This window comes from Dicentrarchus labrax, unplaced genomic scaffold, assembly GCF_905237075.1.
Source record: "Dicentrarchus labrax unplaced genomic scaffold, dlabrax2021, whole genome shotgun sequence".
Classification (NCBI taxonomy): Eukaryota; Metazoa; Chordata; class Actinopteri; family Moronidae; genus Dicentrarchus; species Dicentrarchus labrax.
The window spans coordinates 26,394,034-26,416,696 of NW_026136719.1; the positions used below are offsets into that span (position 1 = coordinate 26,394,034).

At 39.8% G+C, this 22,663-nt stretch overlaps 1 long non-coding RNA gene across 1 annotated transcript; it reads right to left on the reverse strand.

Moving 5' to 3' along the window:
• Positions 1–19,988: 19,988 nt before the first annotated feature.
• On the reverse strand, positions 19,989–21,756 carry LOC127352142 (uncharacterized). Its single transcript, XR_007881047.1, has 3 exons — positions 21,124–21,756; positions 20,810–20,960; positions 19,989–20,426 (listed from the first exon to the last, which is right to left on the reverse strand). It is a non-coding gene; the product is annotated as an uncharacterized LOC127352142 (long non-coding RNA).
• Between the last annotated feature and the right edge of the window lie 907 nt (positions 21,757–22,663).

The window sequence follows — 22,663 nt, forward strand, 5'->3', positions numbered from 1 at the left end:
AGAGTGAGCATGTTTTTACAGAGAAGAGAAAAGAACTCGTAATGTTTATTTTAATATGTGTGGTTTTAATTTCAAAGGAATTTTTCATATTGAATGCTTGGGTAGGTTTAGGCGATATGATAATGACGTTGACATTTTCTATTTTCTTTTTTTTTTCTGGCATATAACTGCTGCATTTGTAAGTAAGCCATGTTCTGCTATCATTGTAGCGGTAGTGGTTTAATTTGATGTGTAGCTGCCCCCTAGTAGCCAAAAAATAATTAGTGCAGCTACTCTGGATGACCTATCCAAACATAGTGGTCCTTATGTTGCTTACCCATAGTGTATAGTGCATATGTGTTAGTACTGCCTGCACACAAATATAACAGAAACAATCTGTTGACGTGGTTAGGAAATCGTCTTCATAGTTTTACAGCCATTTCCTTTGTAATAGATGTGTATGGCATCATTGTTTGCAGGGTCTGAGGCCATGTGACCTGTTGTTCTGACAGCACTGTGGTATCCATAAGGACTTGTTCACTATAAAGTACAATTGCTTGAAATGCAGTAGGGGCCAGAGATGAGAGATGATATAATTATGAGAAATTCATCATGTTGTGTGGGTGTGTGATGTAACTGCCCCTCTGACATCGACAGGATGCAGTCTGTGTCTTGTTTTACATTCTTCTTCATTTGTTTATTTAACTGTCATCTGTGCTGCCTCTATGCAAAAACAAAGACGAGAACCACTTTTGAGTAAGTGTCCCTCTGCCAGGCCTGATAAGTAACTGACCCCAGTGTTTATACAAAGAACTGGACATTTATGAGCCATTTAAAAGACACTTGAATCAAGTGGAATGACTTGTTTCAAATTTTAATGAGTATTATTGAAATTAAAGTTGAGGCCACTCTATGATATTACCATTAACCTGTCTGTGGCTGGCTCTACAGCTGTAACCCAAGCACAGATTGTACATTTTCCCATTCACTCCCCCCTAGGCTATGGCTATAGAGAGCAAAGGGAGTGTTTATCAGACAGGGGTGACTCTGCCCTCGAGCCAGTGCCTGCACCGAGACAGGAGGCACATCATAACAATGTCTGTCAAATGATTTGTGGCGTGCTTAGTGTTAAATGCTTTTAAAGGCATTTCTTAATTCATTTTTTGAGCAAATGGAAACTCGGCTCCATCCTCCTTAAACAATGGGTTATAGAAATGCAACAGACGTTTTTTGTGTCATGGTTTTTTCAGGTGTAGTGGAACCTAGTTACTCAGAGAAACGGATATAAACTGTAGGTTAACAGTGGAGTCTCTGTATGACAGGACAGGTTCTGGATTTCCTGTGTTGTTGAAATTTAAAAAATACAGAGGAGGGGATCTAAACTCAGTTACTTAGACAGCTGGATGACATTTTATTTGCTCTGAAATTTCAATCGTCCGTAACAATTAGTGAGGAAGATCCAGGAAGTGGCTCTTTCGCGATTCACAATTAGTCGGGATGAAGGGCAGGCTGAGCCAAACCTTGTTCCGCTTCGGCCAGCTCACGTAATTATTATTGTTTTGAAAATCCATTACAGTCCAGATGATGGAGCTGCAGAGTTTGTTTTAGAAAGGCTGAGTTTTGGTAAGGGTTTATGCAGCTGCTTTGGCAAAGACCTGGAGGGGTTTGGGGCTCAGGGTTTTATTATTTACATGCTGAACATAGATGCCCAATTAGAAATAAATAAAATAAAATAAAAGAAACGAAGAAAACAAAACATTGATTAGAAAATATATACATTTATGTATACATTTGTTGAAATATTTCCATGTTTGAATAATTACACTGTCCTCTATTAGGGCAGTCACTCTTTATTCAAAGTTCAGAAATTAGTTTGACTGTTCCGAAGACCCATGTGAATTCAGATTTTACTGTATATAAGCGCAACATACCGTTTAAAGTAGTTTGCCTTGTGATCCAGCAGAGGGTACTCCACTTGAACTCAGCTAGTAATATGATATTGTTTACAACAAAAATGGATGACACTTGCGAGCAAAGCATAGAGCAAAGCCGTCCTGGGTGGACAACCGAAACACAAAGGCATCTGAGAAGCCGTGTGCTTCTGTCGACTTCGCACAAAGCAACTGTCTAACTCTGCAATGACGGCAGATGTGCAGACTCACTTGCTAACCTTAGCTTGCCATCGAAGTGAGGCAGCGGAGCGGAGGGACCACAGACGAGCAGAGCCACGTGAAGTGTACAACCTCGTCTGACTGCTACTATTCAGCACGCTCAGTTTGGCCCCTTATCAAAGGCTCATATAAACGCCATCACTGATAAGATAGCAAGATTTATAGGCAAGGATATGTAGCCCATTGTTGTCGTAGTAAATGTCTTATTCTTTGGTATTGTCTTAACGGTATGTTTTCCTGTGTGGTGTCATCAGTACAATGTCACATTTTGTACATTCTATTTCTTTTTTTTTAAAGTGACATCCCTATCCTATGAGTCAGAAAAACTGACTTCTGGAAACCCTTTGAATATCAGAATTCACTTTCTAATGGTCAGCTTCTATCTTTCATATTCCTGCAACTTTTGAAATTTTGGGATGCAATTGATTCGGCCAATAGTTTAAAAGCTGCAGTTATGCAAGTACAGTATATAAAATACACAGCAATACATATAGAAAGCAGGAATCAATAAAACTCCCTAACTTTGTGTCAGACGTGCAACGACTAGCAGACAAACATGCCAATGCAGTAAAAGACTAACTGAAGATGAGGCTATAGTAGGTTTTACTAAGAGAGTAAATCCAAGAAGAAATTCTTTGTTCAATTAGTAGAGTTGATTATTCATTTGAAAGCCATTGATTATAGTGGATGTGCTGTCAGCATCCTCATTATTCCCTTTGGAGGATAAGAGTGCTTTGTCAAGATGCACGATGAGCCGATGATGTGTACCTCTTAGCAGTATGACATCTTCATCCATCATGGAAATTTTGGATCTCTCAATCTCAAGACCCTCAACTCTCAATCATAGCTCCTGCAGCCGCTGACAGGCAGTCACTGTAACATGCAGGAGGAGTCACAGATGAGCTCTCCATTAATGAAAAAATAACATATCACACAATACAAATGGGGGCGAAGAAGTGAGAGCACTTCAGAAATGCCCAGATAATTAGACTGTCCGGCAGCAGATTGATGGATGCACTATAATTACCTTTGTGTTATTATTTCAGGGCCAGACAAAAAGGAAAAGCTGGTTTCTCTACTTTGAGCTGCACTGATTCATTAATCTCATTAATGTGTGGAATTAATATCATTTTATCAGACATTCCAGAGCTGCTGGTGTTGTGTGTGGCTAGAGCCATGATTCAGAACTGTCAGACAGAGAGGCTACATCAATCTAATTCAACACAGCGTCAGTTCATCTGCCTTCCAGTCACACATTGGCTGAAAAGTGTACAAAGCAAATATGAGGAACACAAATATGTTGTGTTCTTTTGTTTATTGTCATAGCTCTAGTTAAACGTCACTTTACATAGAGCTAATGTAGACCCATGTTGGTGCCTTAGATCTACAAAAGAATTCATTGTAAGATTGTTATACTAATTTGCCTGACAGGCATAATTGAGCCATTATAATAGTAAAACCTCCATGTTAATATTTTATGTCGAATAATTACGAATTCTGGCTTATTGCCTGCCAGTCCACTACATTTTTCTTCCCTGCTTTACTTCAGTTTTGCCTCGCTCAAATCTATTCTGGAAAAGGTAGAGTATAAATGATAAGAGAGAAATTAATTTGATTTACATCTGAAACTACTATCATACTACTGCATAGTTACATTACTCTTATATGTTGATATTGTGTTAAAAAACAGTTTATACATATTAACATATTTATTTATTTCCACATCTAGCACATTACGTAGCAACATTATTATTTATTTGGAGTTGTGTGTCTGGCAATCTGGTGGATGTGAGTCTTATAGTCACTCTTCTTTTAGCTCTACTTTTGGTCTCTAACAACTCCTGAGGTAAATGTCTGGCTCTTGCTGCTGAATGCTCCACTATGTTCACCAGTCGCTAACTGCGTTTGTCTGCAGTTTGCTGCTGAGCAGGTACAGTGAATTTTTAGAGCTTTTACACTGAAAACAGCTGCCTGCTGCGGCTAAAAACAATGCTATGAGAGTGAACTGAAACAGTACAGTTGGGGCCACCTAAACACTCACACTTGAAACTCACTGTAAATCTCTGTTAAGCCATAGGGAGCTGCAGATTTGAGTTATGGGCGACCCGTTCAACACTGTCACATTATGATTTTGTACATTGTTTTTTTTTATAAATATATTGATTACGGCTCCTTTAAAGTTGATACAAAGATGCATCCTTTCTTTTCTACTGATATTTTCTCTCAGGAACCATCCTGTTATCTTTTTTTGCCAGTTTATAGCTGTTTTAAACTTAAACGGCACATACTATGTTGCTGCCTGTAACTGTGTCTGTCTTTAGGAGAGATGTACATTTTGACTTAAAATGACCATTGAAGTTACAGAAATCCAATCAACAAGTTTACAATTCTGTTGCTTGCTAATGGCAGCTGAAACTAAAGATTTCACTTTGTAGACTCTTCAAACCAGTTTGAAGTTCCAAAACTATATAGTTCTGTTTGGCAGATGGCTTCTTCTCTATATTGATGGCCTCTGAGGTTTATAGGTACTGAAGTATTTACAGCAAGTAGAGTTGAAAAAAGAATAGGAACAATATGCCATTGTTAAATTATTCAGGAGGAACATTTATCATATCAAAAAACAACTTATAATGTGGAAATGGGTGAAAGGTGCCCAGAACTCAAAGCTTTGCCTAATTTGTGAATCAATTACAGTTGAATAGCAGTGGCTCACTGAGCTTCCAAATATGACAAATACCATGTCAGGTTTTAGAGTGGAACTTAATGACAATAGAAAACATAAATGTTGACTTAAAGAGTGATTTCCTGTTTGTCACAGAGAAACCCTGACTGATCATATGGGTTCAGAAATAATGCCATAAACAAATACACATGGATCAAGTTAATTGTACATTTCATATGTTATATTGTTTGAGGATTGCTTAGTGTAGGTGTTACCTGATACATTTAATTTTACATGAAAAGTTGTCCAATTTTCTCGCAGTCCCCTCTATTGTAGCCGTATGATAGAATAGCAATGGAGGCCATAGACGTCAACGACATCATATCCTATCACCCTGCAGGTGGTTCAGTTTGTCGATGGGAGGAAATGGGATCTTTACACCCAATTTGAGGTGAAGTGACTCAGAGTTTACATGTAGGATATCCCGTGACCCTGGCGTAATGACTTCCAGACTGCAGGTGGTCCTGCTCTTGCCTGGCCTTATGTGTCAGTGATAGGACTCCATAAACAGACTTAATCACATTCTTCCAGCAGTCTCTCTCTCTCTCTCTCTCTCTCTCTCTCTCTCTCTCGCACATGCATGCGAGCACACACACACACACATACACATTTTTTTTCTTTCACTCTTGTTTCGCTGCTCATTTTTCTATATCTGACACTCTGTCTTTCTATTTGCACTCTCTGTCTATGGAAAAGGCAGTCCAGACAGTCAATATGTGAAATTGTAAGGTACCTCCTTCAGTAACCTGCACACACACTTATCCATTTGCTCATACCTAAATCTCCATGTCTCGCCTCACATCTGTGCAGTAGTGCACATACACATGAATACTTGCACTTAATTTTTATGGCTTATGTCTCCTTCCACATATCTCTTGTCTCTCTCACACACCGACATGTGTAGTACTGTAAGTCTACTCTGTCATATGTTCGCCATGTGAGGAAGAAGTTTAGCAGGGCTGCTGGGGGTTTGTGGTAATCCTGACCCAGTCTTATAGAGGGAAATCATGGTAAGCAGTGGGAGCCGTCACAGAAAACAGCTGTTCACGCACCCTTTCTCTTTTTAATGGCACTTCCGTGGCATCCCATACGTCGTCTGGGATTGGAATACAACAACCACTCCTTTCCAAACGCGGTTTGTGTTTAATTGTTTTCAGATTTCTTTTTCCTCTCCGTCACCCATTGAAGCCTTTTCCAGGCCTTAATAACAGAGTGGTTTTGGAGGGCAAAGTCAGAGTCAAAACTCCATAAGCAGAAGTGGCACCTTCAGGCCTGTGCTGACTCCAGCAGCATGCTGCCCAAAAGGATGTTCCTTGTGGAACATAATACTATACTCATTAAGATGGACTTTGCTGTTATTGGTCAACCCTACCATCCCGCACTGTACATGCAGGATTCACACACATAATCAGACAACAGAGCTTTTCAACCGCATTAGTCATCAAACACATAAGCAGTGTCAGAATAATGTTCAGTAGAGTAAAAAGACATTCTTTGCTGGTGCCACTTGTGCAAAAACAACTGTTGATGTACTGTAGATATGTCTATACTCACCAATGGTAGTACACTAATAAAGATTTTAACGCCAATTTATTTTCCATGGAACATTTTATTTGACATACTATAGGTTTCTATACATTGGTGAGTACAATTCATGTTCAATTGGTGCAAAGGGTCGATACACTTATAGTGAGAGCCTGTCACAAGAGGTCACATTGTGAGGGGTTTGTATTTAAATTGATTGTGAGCATATTGGTATTTTTAAAGAGGTCAGTGGCTCGACAGTGGTACCACAAGTGGACAAAACACTGGTCAACTGGTCAAAACAGTAACCATGAAATATTCACGTATTTCATTTTCTCATTTGACAACTAACATGGTAAACCTGCAAATCAATTTAATTAAAGAAAATTTACATTTTGTACCAAAATAATGTGATGGAGCATGATCTAAGTATGAATTGACTTGAACCTGTCCTACCATCCAGTACTAGGAGTGGAATGACAATCGAAAGATTTGCACTGAAAAATGTTTTTAGGTTTGCTAGATCACAAACTCAAACTTCAACTTGCTTCATGTTGTCTACTGGCAGTGAAGAAAGGCAAAACACAAGCAACCAAAGCTGATCAATCTTGATATCTGCATGTGGTATGTATCTAAACTCTGTAATTTGGGCAGAGTTAGAAAGGCTCCACACCCCAACAGACTAGAATAGTTTTTTTGCATAAACAAATGGAACATAAAGACCAAACCACTCATCCCCTAAAATGTCTAACAAACTACACCGAACATCCTTAATGTGAATGTGTCTTAGCTTTGTAACCCAATGAAACAAAATGATATCACCTTACAGTTGTTAAGGAATGGAGAGTAACGGCGTGCCCCGTCCTATCCGGACAGCAGAGCGTCTTGTCCTAGTTCGGGATGTTGTTGATGTAGGGGAGTCTAGCTGTTGAGGCATGCCTGAGAGAGATTGGTCGGGGGCTGTGTGGGCAGTAAGAACCCATGAAACCTGCCATCCAGGCCCTAATTGGAGGTCATTAATCATGTGAGGCTGTCCTGCAGTGAACAGTCCTGTGTTTCTATTTTCAGTTTGGCCATCATGTAGAGGTCTCCTGTGTAGACGAGGACTCCAAGCAATGCTGGGAACAGTTGGGTCATGCTCACACACTTATGGCAAGAACTGCTATGCTTAAAGTTGAGCTGTATCAGTAACTGCATTTTTAGTAGTAGTAGTAGTAGTAGTAGTAGTACTAGTTTTCCTAGTTATACCAAATAGGGATGGGGATTGTTATTTTTTATTGATATTACCATTTTTGAGACTGCTCAACAATCCGATTCTTTATCAATACCACTATCGATGCTTTTCTATTAATATGGTGGAAAGACAAGACGACAATAAATTCTTAAGAGAACTGGTATTGCTTTTATTGCTTAATTGCAATTGGCAGGCAGTTCAATTGAATTCAGTGTTTCAGTATTTGTGCACCAGTGATTGGATTTAAATTACATGACGCTCATCTCTAGGGCTGAAGTTATCGATTAATTAAGTAATCGAGTATTCTGTCTATTACTCCATTGTTTAATCAAGTAATTGGATAAGAAATGATTTAGCCTAGAAATTATTTAGCAATAGTAGAAATAGAGCAATAGTAAACATATAATTGAGAAAATATGACATGTATTTTACATTAGTTTCAGAGTTTCCTCAAGGATTATTTTCAGCAGATTAGAAAAGGCTTCTGTTGTACTCCCTCTGTACTGGTAGTGGAGTATTTTAAAAGTGGGATATTAGTACTTTTACTTCAGTAAAGGATCTGATCCTTCCTCCACCCACAGCCTAACTGCACCTGTGTGTTATTAGCCGAGCGTTCCCCTTTAAGAAAGGTTGGCTTCTGGGTAACCTTTGCCGCTTTGTTGTCGGAAGTGTCTTTCCCAGGATGTGAGAGGTAGTTACGTTACTTTAGTCAGCCATAAAGTGTGTAGTTAAGTTCAGGTTGCAGTATAATAGTTACTGAAAGGCTGTGTGTTGTGTTTGCTGCCACAGAAAAGAACATTAATGTTACTACGGTGTCCTCTTGTACAGTTCACAGCTGAGTTGTGTGAGTGTGGACAGCTAGTTAGCTAGCTAGCAGATGTGAATCAGGTTAGATACATTAAAATAGTCAAAATTGGAGGTAAAACGTTTAGGAGCTGCAGCACTGGAAGCTGCACACAATCAGATTATTGTTCTCGATCCCCATCCCTAGTACCAATAGTACTAGTCAACAGTATCCTTTGTATTCTGTTAATAGTTGTAACAGTTAAAATATTCACAATCTGCATCTCTGAAACTCTCTTTGGCTCTTTAGCCCCTCTCCAGTGGCTCCCTGTGATTTTGACAAAAAAAACGGAATACATTTTAATTTATCATTGTTGTAGGCCTTAAGTGATTTTTACATTATCCAATTGCAAAATTATTTAGCCATTACACCCCAAAAAATAGAAAATGTTTTAACATTTTTGTCCACTAAATTACGTTACATCCTGACCTGGTGCTTTTTCTCTATAATTTGCCAAACCTCAATAGCGGTGGCTACTATTCTCGAATCTCCCTAGCTAGGTTAACTATGGATTCCAAATCCAAAAAGAGTGTCAGAGGAAAATAGAGATCCAGTGTATAACATCTAGGAGGTATATGCATAGGTCTATTTTCAATAGTCTGTAATCAACTGAATAGAATAATAATATCGTTTCCAGTGGGTGTTGGGCTTCGCCAGGGCTGCGCTTTGTCACCAGTTTGTGACTTTCATGGACAGGATATCGAGGCGTAGTCGTGGTTGGGAGGGGTTGCAGTTTGGTGGGCTGAGGATTGCATTGTTGCTTTTTGCGGATGATGTGGTCCTGATGGCATCATCGGCCTGTGACCTTCAGCACTCACTGGATCGGTTTGCAACTGAGTGTCAAGCGGCTGGGATGAGGATCAGCACCTCTAAATCGGAGGCCATGGTTCTCAGCAGGAAACCGGTGGAATGTCTACTCCGGGTAGGGAGTTAGTCCTTACCCCAACTGAAGGAGTTCAAGTACCTTGGGGTTTTGTTCACGAGTGAGGGTAGAATGGCCGGAGTATTGTGGCAGCAGGGGCAGTTTTGTGATCCCTTTATGGAACGGTTGTCACAAAAAGAGAGTTGAGCCGAAAGGCGAAGCTCTCGATCTACCGGTCGATCTTTGTTCCTACCCTCACCTATGGTCATGAGAGATGGGTCGTGACCGAAAGAACGAGATTGCGGGTACAAGCGGCTGAAATGGGTTTCCTCAGGAGGGTGGCCGGCGTCTCCCTTAGGGATAGGGTGAGAAGCTCAGACATCCACAAGGGACTCGGAGTTGAGCCGCTTCTCCTTTGTGTCGAAAGGAGCCAGCTTAGAATGGTTCGGGCATCTGGTGAGGATGAAGGGCAGACCAAGGACCAGGTGGAGAGATTATATCTCAACACTGGCCTGGGAACGCTTCGGGATCCCCCAGTCAGAGTTGGTCGATGTGGCCAGGGAAAGGGAAGTTTAGGGTCCTCTGCTGGACCTGCTACCCCCGCGACCCGATCCCGGATAAGCAGATGAAGATGAGATGAGATGTAGTTTCTCCTTCGAGCTTGGAGGGAGAAGGTGAAACACTACACACTGCTTCTTTAATAGTGCATGGACAGATTTGTTTGCTTTCACAACCAACGTGGCTGGCTTACCGGTATCAGAATCAGAATCAGAAATACTTTAATAATCCCAGGGGGAAATTACTTTTGTTACATATACTCCAGTATGCTTGATCTTCAATGAGAAATTAGCATTGTAAAGTACAAATATGTTTTGCAGCTCCAGACAGATTTTTTGCTGACCCCTGCACCCTGCATACATGTATGAAAAATCCATTAGCAATATTAAGACAAATATAGTAGGCAATGCTTATTAACTTTGGCACCAGAAAGCCAAACTAAGGGATAGAGCATTTTCATGGCTGCAGCGTGGAAGCTTGCATGTGCGAAATTATGTAACTCGACCCAGCTTCTGCCCTTTTAGGACATGATATGATGCTATCTCATCACTCACTGGTTCTTCCATTGCTCTGTGGCAAAAAGAAACACTTGAGAGGTACACTATCGTTGGGGATGCACCGATCCACATTTTTTCACTTCCGATCCGATCCCGATACCTGAATTTGGATATCGGCCGATACCGATACTATTCCGATACCAGAGCTCTGTTTGCTTTAATATTATTATTATCATTATTGTTGATTTTATATGAGGCTGAAATAAACTCCTCTCAACAGGCAAGTATGATCTGTACGCATGTATGCATGTATGTCCCAAAAGGCAACTTGAGGTAAGTATAAGGTCAGAAAAGGAAGTCAGAAAAACAGGAAATCCTGTTAACAGGAAAAATCCCACCCTGAAAACAAATATGCAACTGTAAGGGTTTCAAATTGATTGTCATGTCAATATTTATTAAATTCCCAAAATGTCAAATATTTGAAATATAAGAAAAGTGCAATAAGTGTAAACATCTTACACACACACACACACACACACACACACTAATCCTTTTAGCTTTCACGTTGTCTGCCTGGAGTTTACCTTGTTTTTGGAATGACTCCAGAAGTGATTCCTGACAGCTCCTTTTGTCTTTCTGCCCCTGCTCTTCTTCTTCATATGGATTTCCGACAGTTTAGATGCTTCTAGACGTATTACTGCCCTCCTCGGGAAGTCACTCTAAGGATAATGTTACTGCTTCAAATTTTCATATATAGCCCTGTATCGTGTAAGAACTGTAACACTACTTTAACAATCAAGTGGTGGTTCTTATTTTGACCCAATAATCCCCGTGCTCTTTCGTGTGGTGCTTTTTTAAATGTTTGATTGCGTTCGTAGTGTTGTACGATTCGAGGGAGCTTCCGTCTCTCTGAATCACGGCTTTGCTAGCTGGCTACAAACTGCGGAATGGATTTCCTGAGCGGGGGCGTGTCTCATACGCGCCTCCATTCAGGAAATCCATTCCACAGTTTGCAGCCAGCTAGCAGACTGGCCGGCAGGAATCACTTGTGGAGTCATTTCAGCAGACAACGTTAAAGCGCAGACATGGCTCATGGATATCGGATATCTCTGCAGGTTGGTTCGGGAAAATCCGATGCGTGAATCACGCTGGTATCGGTCCCGATACCGATACTGGATCGGATCAGCCCCATCCCTAACTATCGTACTATTGTACAACTTGTAAGTAAAGGACTACAGAGACAGCCAGGTGGTCAATAATTTCTTTGAACTTGTTTGACATTTTTACAAACATCAACTCTAGGATCAGAATACTTACAACTCGGCATAAAAGTGGAATTATGACAATATGGTAATATGTCACAACAGTTTTGAACAGAACATCTGTACTGTAGAGTAAGCACACATATATTTCACACACTGAAAATGTATTATATCACTGAAGTTTGAACTTCTCACCACTTCCCTCCCACTTTAATAGTCTGTCTTTTGTCTATGACGTCAAATTGTTTCAACTCACCAATGGGAGTTTTAACTCACTGATATGAATTAGGAGTTGGAGTATATCTGAAAGCTGCAAATCATGACCCCCCTACAGCAGCTATTGATTGGAGTAGCAGAAAATCCATAGTGGCTGATTTGTGAACCATTAAGTTTTGAACCCAAAGCTCATAATGTTCATATTCACAGCTTTACTCTGTGCTGATGAGGGTGAGGGTGGGATAAAGAGGCAGGGGGTTAGGGTTTTAGATGCTGAGAGGTTAGAGGCAGGCTGTTAGAGAATGAGGGAAAAGCGTAGGAGGGATTGAAGATCATTAAACAAATCAATTCAACTCTATCTGGAAGATTGCCCACACATGCAATAAAACAATGAGGGAAGTGCACAAGAGGAACAATTTGTTATTATCATATTTACAAGTCTGTTCTAATTTATCTTTAAATTTATTGACCAAATGCAAAACAGTAGAGGCAGGGGTTGTTATCATCCCTCAACTACAGTCCTCATTTTATACAGTAAATGAAATGCAGGCAACACTCTCAGCACTCTTTATATTGTAGCAACCATCTGTAAAGACATACTATGAATTATATAACTTTCATAAAATTACATACATGACACAATAACATAACATGAATCTTTTCCTATTGGACAGTTAAAAACACCATCAAAAATGATAAGAAATGTCAAAGTTATACTGTATATCATGCTTTGTTGCATTCCCTTGCTTTTCATCTAATTTTATATTGAGTTGAGAAGTTAAAGTCTGTTGACAACCAAGATCAGAAATTTAACTAAAATAACTCTTTAACCTTGTTATTTTCATTTCACCCTTGTTGAGTCTGGAAATATTGTGGTTTTGAACAAGCCGACCTGTTCATACTGTACCCCAGACCCTACGTTAAGATGTATTTCCTAGCTACATAACTCCTGCCTTGTTCCTTCTCCCTCTGGTCAGCCAGAGGTCACTTCACACAGCTGCCTCACTGATCCTTTTTGCTGTCTGTATTCAATTGCCATCAAACTGAAAATTAAAGATGGGTTATGGGTACATAACAAGCTCTTAGTTCTCCATCATCACAATTTTCCCATGTACCAGGCAGCACTCATGCAAGCTGAATATGACCCTGCCAGTTAGAAAAAATGGCAACGACAAAAATTCTTAAGTGAAATGAAATGATAATTTGCCATTTCTAAAATAAGGAGACCATTACGCCAGAGGTGTCAAAAAAGTCATGAAGAGACATTAATCACAGCCTGCATCACACATTCTCAGGTACACATATGCCTCTCTCTCGACCGTCACCTTAACACCATGTGCATATACAAACTGTGGCAAGCCTCTAGGGAAACACTAATATGTTTTTCATACATATTTTGATTTCATCCTACCGCAAATGAAAATTGCGTCTGACTCACAGAAAGCCATTGAGATCTGTTGGATGTCGTCCACCCGTCCACAGTAATTGAGCAAGTCTTGTGTGGGAGGGAGGGGGCACTCCAAACCTGGTCACGCAACAGTTGAGCCATTTATTGCATAGGTACTTTTAGAAACCTTCCACCCCTATTCTGAATCCAGGAGTATTGTTAAAGTAAGTATGCTTAACTTTTTAAAGGAGCTATTGTTCACAGATTAAAACCTCCTATTTTCATCACTTCAAAATGCATTTTAACAAATTAGTTACATAAGCAGATGAGAGATGGACATGTACATTTATTTTATTGTAAAGGGTTAGGGTTAGGGTTAGGGTTAGAAATATGTGAAATATGCTTGTGAAAAGGATCAGTTTGGCCTTTTAGTGCCATATTCTCCCTGCATCAAGAAAATATGCAGAATGCTCCATTAGAATCATTGCTGTGATAAAATTTGCTTCACTTTGCAAAGACAACAACTTAACTGTTCGACTGACTGCCACAGAAACATTTTGTATCACCAATATGTCATATTAACACACGCTGTTGGAGACCCACTGAGAGAATAGAAAACATCCCCTTCAGAAATCTTGAGAAGCAGCCTGATCTGCAGGATATTTTTTCCCGGTTTATTCCAAGATGTGTTGAGTGGCGTCCTAATCAAAAATCAATGTGCCCACTTGAGTAGGCCCACAAGGCTTTTGTAGCGGGTTATGTAATCTGATAATATCAATCATAACTGTGTTAGAGGCAATCCATCTGACTTTCACAGGACTGGGGTCAGTGAGTAGGGGGAAGGCAGGGCGAGGGAGCCTTGGCCTCCCATGCCATCAATTACCACTTATTATGAGGGGGCTTACTCTTCCAGAGAGCCCCCCTACCATAAATAATATTAACAGGACCAGCCTCATCAATCAATACCAGCACAGTTGTATTGCTCCAGCCTAAATGGCGGCTTCCATGGCTCTCCAGCCTCGATCAATGACCATGGCTCCTCCAGACTAGCACATAAGGGTAAATCTAGCTCTGTTTGAGCCCTGGGGTCTTCAGCCTGCCTTCTCCTGCTACTCCAGCGTTCTTTATCCCCCGGCTCTGTGACTGCCTGTCTCTCTTCTCTTATGTTGAGTACCCAGCCATCACTACCATCTGAAGCTGCTGCTGTTGCAGTCTCTGCCAGGCTCATGCAGGCTGGCTTGTTAACAGTATGAAGCACACACCGAGGAAGTGTCAGAAATGTGTCTGAAAGAGTGATTATGTAGAATTAATGAGTCACTTAATGATTCCCCTCCCTCCACCCTTTACGTCTTTCCACTTTTCTGTGCGATTTCCTGCTGCAAGGGATGCGGCGCGAAGAAGACCATTTTAAGAACTTCATTGTAGCCAATGGAAGCAGGAGCGTGCTGGGTCAGGGTGGTGCAAAGTGATATTTCACTTTTTTTGAAACAGCTGTCACAAATAAAGCTACGTGATATCATCTTTAACCACCATGTTTACCTTTAATACAAATTTATGGGCTGTTTCTACAGCTACAGGCAGGAGGTCGAGATGGGCTTCATTGGTTCAGGAAGGCGGGGCGGTATTAGGGGCATAATTACGGAAGCAAATAATTAGCAAGTAGAGTGCGAAGCAAGATTAATTAGCCTCATCATCTGTCCGTGACCTTAGCTCTTGCGAATCATTCCCTGCTTGACCAGCTCTGCCATAAGCGAATCATTCACCCAGGGACTGAGCGCTCCATGCCCAGCAACCAGTGAGAGAGTAAACGGCTTCGGAAACCTTTTCCTTGTGACTGTGATTTGGGTGGCTACAGCACGTGTCATTGTGCGATATGAAAACACTCCCTTGTGTGTGGGCTGCAGCTGTGTATTAGTTGGCTAGAAATACAATATGTTCTACTCATAAATGATCTAATGCTCCTCAAGTATTTATTATATAGAAATGTTGAGTGTTAGGACTGTGTCTGTCAAACTTGTGCCGTGTGGTTAATCACCAGGCTCTTCTGCTACTCAGTGTTTGCTTAGTTCTGAGTTCTGCTTAGTAGTTGCAAATGTCATTTGAAAGGATTTGAGAGTCTTCTTTTTCTGTGACCATTTCCAATGTCTGATCAATTCATTTAATAAACGACAAAATGTTAATTCAACTGAAACCCTATTTAAGGAAGTGAAAATTGAAATCATACTGTTCCAGTGTCTTTGCTTGCACTGTATTATTGTGCCTTCACCAGAGAAAATCAGCTCAGTCCAATCTCAGCAGTGACTTCAAATGCTGGCCTTACACTGACCTGCAGACTTCAAAGCTTGATCAAGCCTTCCCCAGACAAGGAATACTGTGGTTCAGGCAATTTGTTAAACAGGAGAGAGGTTTAGTGTGATTTGGGAGTGAAAGGATGCTTCAGTAGTCCTGGCTAACCCAGAGCTCAGCCACTCAGGACCCGAGAGAAGCACTGGGGATCCACCACCACTATAATAAAAAAGAAAACTGTAACTATTGCTGCTTGGCTCAGAAAAACAGGCAACGTTTGTTTTCCCAGGGAAGAAAAGTTCATTATGGCCATACTGTAAATCAAAGTCTGTGTTTTTCTTAACATAGATGTATGAAGTGTTTGTCTAAATACTGGAAATTTCGAGAGGTGGGCAAAGGAAGCTCTTGTTTTTTTTTTTTTGCTTTTCAGCATTTGAAAATCCTCTGATGCTGCCTAAAATGTGTAAAAAGTTATTTGTGTGTATGTATATGTGTATGTATGTGTGTGTTACTTTTGATTTTTTAATGTTGATCAAAAGAGAAATGAATCCATATATAATAAAAACCTTGTTGAGATGGTTTATATATATATATATATATATATCTATAATGTATGTGTATAAACTGAAAAAACACCACAATAAGTCTTTTAGGTCTAGCATGCAGGGCACACACCCAGGATAGCTGCCAGAGAGAGAGAGGGTGAGAGAGAGGAAGATAAAGGAATAAAGACAGAAATGGGGCGATGGTGGGGGTGGGTACCTCAAGGCTTTTTGCCAGCTATGGAACAACAAAAATCTATTGCTTGAGTCACAGAAAGATACGCTTCTTGTTCACAGTATGGGCCTGAGTCTCATCTAAATGCCTTCTCTGTGAAATACAAGCTTCAATCGACTCATTGACTCTGGTGTCAGCCAAACAAGTCTGAAATGTATCAGACAGGGAGACAGACATTTTACAAACAGTTGGTTTGTTTTCATAAAGGGAAAAAGGCCAGGAAAAAAGTTGCTTCCAGATATTTTCCTAAGTAACATTTCTGCAATATGAAACTAAATCAGAATTGAAGTAGCATAGATTTTATTTTCATGGTAATTAAATTCTCCTTCTTCATCAACCTATTTGAAATCATCCTGCAATTTGGAAGTTGTGTTTTCCTAAGATTACGTACTGCAGGCATTTAAAAATACATGTGTTCTATTTTCAAGATGTTTCATTTTAATCATTTTCAGAAGAGGAAAGTCCAAACCACTCCCTTGATGAGTATGTACAGTTTGACATGAGCACTGTATTTACCTCCAGTAATCGTCACAGTTGGCTGAAACCTGTCAAGTTAAGATGTATGAGCGGGTATATAAAACGGACATAATTTCATGGTAAAGATGGGAAATGTTATTGCTGTTTGATTATTGAACCTTTTGGGGCAATTGCAAAAGTCTTTACTCCGGATTAGCATTCGGGTTAAACCCAATTATTTATGTGAACACCAAAATGATGTTTTGAAATCTGTCTCCCCCCTTTAAACACTGTAAACAAAGGCTATCAATCATAACCCCTGACAGCTGTAATTGCTACCAGAGATGGCGAGTCTGCTCACTCACTACTGCATTAAGACATCGTTCAGTCCCACAGTATTCTGTGCCAGTCTCATCAAACAACAAAGTATCATGTTTAAGTGCACGCTAATCCATTTCCATTCATGTAAACTTTTAAACTGTTGTGTTTTTTCTGTTTATAGGAACTGATTTCCTAATTATCTAAGCCTTTTAATATTATGAGCAACTCGTGTGTCATCTGGGACTTTATGACCCAGTGAATTTGGCAGTCCAAAAAGTCATTCTTTGTCTTGACTTGTTCAGTCTTTGTGAGTTCACTGTGGATATGAACATCAGACAAAATTAGTCGACAATCAGTCTTTGCTTTCTCATCCAGTTGCACTTAAGTTTTTTTCTTTTTTTGTACGTCACGTCTTCAAAATTTGCAGCGCATCACCTCATTTCTACATAAATCAGTGTCATGTTGTTGCCTGTAATACCTCTCACTCTTTTTTCCCCGATATCCCTCCGGTCTTATGATCTGTATTGATTGAATCTTAGACAATATATCATGCAAACTTTAATGCTTTAATTTTCTTATTTTTATTTTATTTATTTCTTATTAAAAGTGATGCTTATGACATCTACAGATGATTTGCCAATTTGTAAGCCTCTTTGTCTGTTTTGTGCTATGTGAAGAAACTATTATTGTATTGTATTATATTCTGTGTTAAATACCATGAGGCTCTCTCTATCATATATACAGGACGTAGTTGATATTCAAGCAGTGGGAGTAGGGGAGGAAGCAGAGACGGTGCTCACTGACTCCTTTCACATTAATGAATGGAGAGCCATAGATTTTATAGAGCCAGGCTGTATTGACCTGTGGCTGACATCTACTTTTTAGTTTCATAACATAATCAGCACTTGACACATGATTATAATAACCCAATGCAATTTACTGCATTCTCTGCAAACACATTGATTTTTTTGAACAGCTCCCAGAACCAATTACATTAATATTGCTGCATAATTAGTTTACACATTACTAAATTACTGACAGATTAAAAGTGAAATACCACAGTTCATACCCTGCCCACATAACTGCCAGAGAGGAAATTAATATGGATTCAAAAGGTCCTCAGAGGCATGAGCAGTAAAAGGGGGAAAAAAGCAACAATCTATAAGGCATGCTTGCATAAGGATATCCTCTCTGCAGGCATGCCAGGTGTTGGTTTCAGCAGGGGCATTCAGGCCCGGGCAATTAATATGGTCTTTAATTAGATTTGCATATGAATATCGATAGGCCCTGGTCCTATGGGGAGGGTTACAGTACTCTCAGCTTAGAGGAGTGTGTGTAAGACTACTGAGGCTGCCCATGCTTATCGCCTGATTATCAAAGCCTCCCTTTCAAGTCAGGCTCAGACATGGCCTCATTTAATCCCAGTACTTCTTATATTATGTTCATATATATATATATATATATATATATTTACAGTAGAAGTGTTGATGAGTAGCCTTTAGCACATGGCACTAGCTGCTTTTATTTGGGAATTGGTAAAGGAGCATAGTTCATGCTGGAAAACCATTGCCTCTGTAAATCCATCTGTCCTTCTTTATTGCACTTCACTTTCTAGTTCGGAGAAGTTTGGTGGCTGGCAGATGAGCTGCTTGATGGCACACTAACTTTTCAGCAGAAATGTATTGCTCTGACCTTTGATGTCCACATTGATCCAATGCACTGAGTGGCCATTTCCCCAGAAACAAACATATATAATTGGTATTGGGTTCCAATGGTGCTCTTTCAATGTCTTGGGGATGCTTTGCAGCAATATAAATCAATTCACACTTATAGACACAATATGGATGCATTAGTGCTGACTGGTCATTTGAGAATGGCTGAGAGGTAAGCATTCAATAGACCTTGATCAGGCACAACCAATCTATCTTCATCAATCCTCAACTTCTAATTCACATAGAAGCTCAAGATGTAATCATAATGTATTTTACTTAATGAGTTATTTTTTTCTGTATATGTTTGTACCAATCAAAAGAAAACACCTAAAAGAAGAGGCTGTGAACAGGTGCTCTCTAAACAAAATGGATAATATGCCATGTTTAAGCTATGTTTAACATAACAGGGACTATGAACATATGGATAAAAAAAACTGTGTTGTGTCATTACACATAAACAACCGCTCTAAGTTGTGTACTTTTTTTTATATCCTGACCATGCTTTGAGGTGTTAACAGGTTGTGATAAATTTTGGACTGTTAGATTGTAGCTTTGTTGCTTAAAATACTAAATTCTGCCATCCTTATTGTGAGGAGGTAATGATCTATCTATTTTGCAGAAGCACTGCATGTTAGGTAACCTCAGGATTAACATGCATCGATGCCTCTGATACCTTTGTCTATATACGGCCACGTAAATGACCTCTTCGCAACGAGTCAGTAATACAAACATTGCTTGTGCACCAGATCTTCACAAATCTCTGAGGTGATGTCGCTTAGTTACTTCACTTACGTTCCTGCAGTAAAAAGAAATAGACATCCACCTAACTTTGAATAATACATTTCCATAATTCCCCCACTTTCCTCTAAAAGATATTGATTCTCTTCATTTTCCCAACATCTCCTGAGCCCTCTGGTCTTGTTGGTTTTCATATCAGTCTTTGAAGTTAGCTGAATAGACCCAAAGTAAAGATCTTAATTCTCCTTGAAGTTCTTTGGCTGTGGTGTATGAGATGTGGGTTTACTGAGGAGGACCACAGTAGAATCTCTTCATCATGTCTCTCAGTGCTGTGGGATTTAGCACACTACTACAACAAATGTCTCCGTTCCTTGACCACATCAGGATTATAACAGATAGATCATGGACTTATAGAAACAAATATTGTACATCATCTTATGACGACCATTGCTAAGAAAAATGTACACTCACATATTTATTGTTAAAGTATTGTCATACAACTGCTGCTCAAATACACAATAGTACACACATTATGGACATAAAGTTAATTGCATATTAAGTTCAGTTCTGCAGTTTACATTTGATTTATTCCTCAAAATGAGTAGCGGAGAAAAATATTTCTGAATTGCACACAGTCATTTCTATTTTGTTTGAGAGAAAAGGAAAAAAGCCATATTTTAATTTTAGGTATGATCTCTGTGTCCGGGGTAACAGTGGTTTTATTGGTCAGTGCTGCAGAGGTTGGGCACTAGTTGTTACCTGTCCACTATGCAGCCCTTCTGTTTACTCAGCTGTAGGGCCTCTGCCTCCAGTGGAAGGGCAAAAGCAACAGGTCACTAAATATTTCATTTCCCAAGTAAAACATGCTTCCCCTCGTCAGCTGCAAAAAAGAAACAGATCACAGTGATGAATGTGCAATCAGGCTGATTAACTCGTTATTAGTTGTCCACGGGATCCACTGAAGGAAATGAGGGCAAGAACGAAAACGGTTGTTTATATGTCTCATGGTCAGAGTTATGAATGTGATGTGAGGAAGAGGCCTCCATGAACTTTTACCTCTCTAAGTTAGTGATTTAAAGTTGAATTATGACGCTGACATACAGTACTTGTTCTCACCATCTGGGTCTTTCTTATTCAGCCACGTAGGATTTTTGATTTTTTTTTATCCAAAGCACCAAACAATACCTTAAATACATATCGAATGAATGACCCTAAATGGGTATTACACACAAACACTTACTCTGTGCCCATTTTTCTACCAACCTTTCTCAGAGTTTTCCTCTTTGCTTCTTTTTCATTCTTTTCTAGGACTCTGTGTATACCAGCAGATGGTGCTGCAATCTCTTTGCACTGCATCCACGCTAGAGCTAGACACCGTATGCTCTCCCGGTCTCCCACAGACATTCACTGCACACTTTTAAAAGGAAAAAAAAATAAAGTCGAGCTTAGTTCCTGTGCTGAGGCAAATGTTTGTTGAAATAAGTGGAGATTTCCTGGTTTTCTTTTTGCAGGAAAAAAAGGAAAGAAGGAAAGTTTCTTTATAGGATGAGCTCGGGGTGTTCTGCAATTACACTTACTTGTGCTCTTGCTCTTTTTTCCCCCTCGCTGAGTAGGAACAGACAATGTTTTCCATTCCAGTTGCCTCTTACAGTTGCAGAGAGGGTGCTGGTGGGCTCTGTGTTGGGGCTTTTACTGTTGTGGAACATGGTGGGTAGGATGGCTGGGCCAAATATCACAGCTAGTATGGATGGTGGGAGGCATTATGGACGTAAGTAAGAGCAGCACTAACATCTTTCTTTATAAGTGGACTGAAAGGAGAGGGTGAGGAGAGAGCATGCTGGATTTCTTGTAAAGAGGTTAATAATTAAGCTTCTGAGCATCTGCCAGGACCTTGTTGTTTCTAATTGAAGAAATAGGTTATGTTGATGTTGTAGTCATAATATATTATATTATATAAATTAGTGTTTTAATTATTATTCTCTGTTTTTTTTGTTTTTTTTTACTTTATGTTAGAGTTCTCTTAATATTTATTATTATGATTATTGAGTCAGTGTTTTTTGTAGAACACCTGTGAGTTGTGAAACAGATAACATTTGCTTTTCACACCATTAGGGGAGGTGTAGGCTGACCAGGAGAAGAGAGGTGTGTGTGTGTGTGTGTGTGTGTGTGTGTGTGTGTGTGTGTGTGTGTGTGTGTGTGTGTGTGTGTGTGTGTGGCGCGCGTGTATGCGTGCGCACGCACGCGTGTAAAGAGAGGAGGGGTGCTGTGGGTTGGGGGGTGGGGGACCGTAGCGTGTAAGCTATTGAAAAGAGGAATGTGAGAGAGCATTATTGCCCACACTTCATGTGAATGGAAAAGGGGTTAAAGAAATGACAGCGTACAGTGGGTGGTAGGGCCTCAGCGCAGCCTGTGAGGAAATGGAATGAGAAAGTGCAGTCAGGCAGACCACTCATTCACCATGACAAATGGGAGAGGCCTAGGCCAAGGGGATACCTGATACCCCACGGTGGGCTGTGTGCACCTGCCTGAGCTCCATGTGCGCCAAAGTGCAAATGAACCTCAGCCACTTGTAGCAGCACACCTCCATTGATTGCAGAATTTGATATTAATTAAATGAATGGTTAATGATGAAGTGGTTGCAAAAAATTGATGTTATTTAGATTTCAGTCTTAATGCTATGGTTTTTCCCCTCTCTCTTTTCAAATTAATAATACACGTACCCTTAAGTTATTTTTGTCAGTCCTAGTTAGTGTGAAGAAAAACACACGGCAGGAATGAGAGCATGAAGAAGTAAAAGACATATTACTGTTAGCATGTATGTATACACATTATTTTGCAATTAGCCACTGTCACCACTGTTTCATGAAGTAATATTTTCTATTAATTGTGTGAAAAATACTTAAAAGATAAATATATGTAATTTAAATCAAGGAGATTGTTTATGGAATAATCTTGGATATAGCCATTCAGTGCAGTTTTCTCAAATAATAAATAAGATATATAAAAGTTTTGAAACACTGTTCACATCAGGAATCGTTACATTTGAAAAGACAAAATTAGTAAACTCACATGTATATGTGTATGTACTGCTGTTGCTCTGTTAGTTGAAGTTTTTTC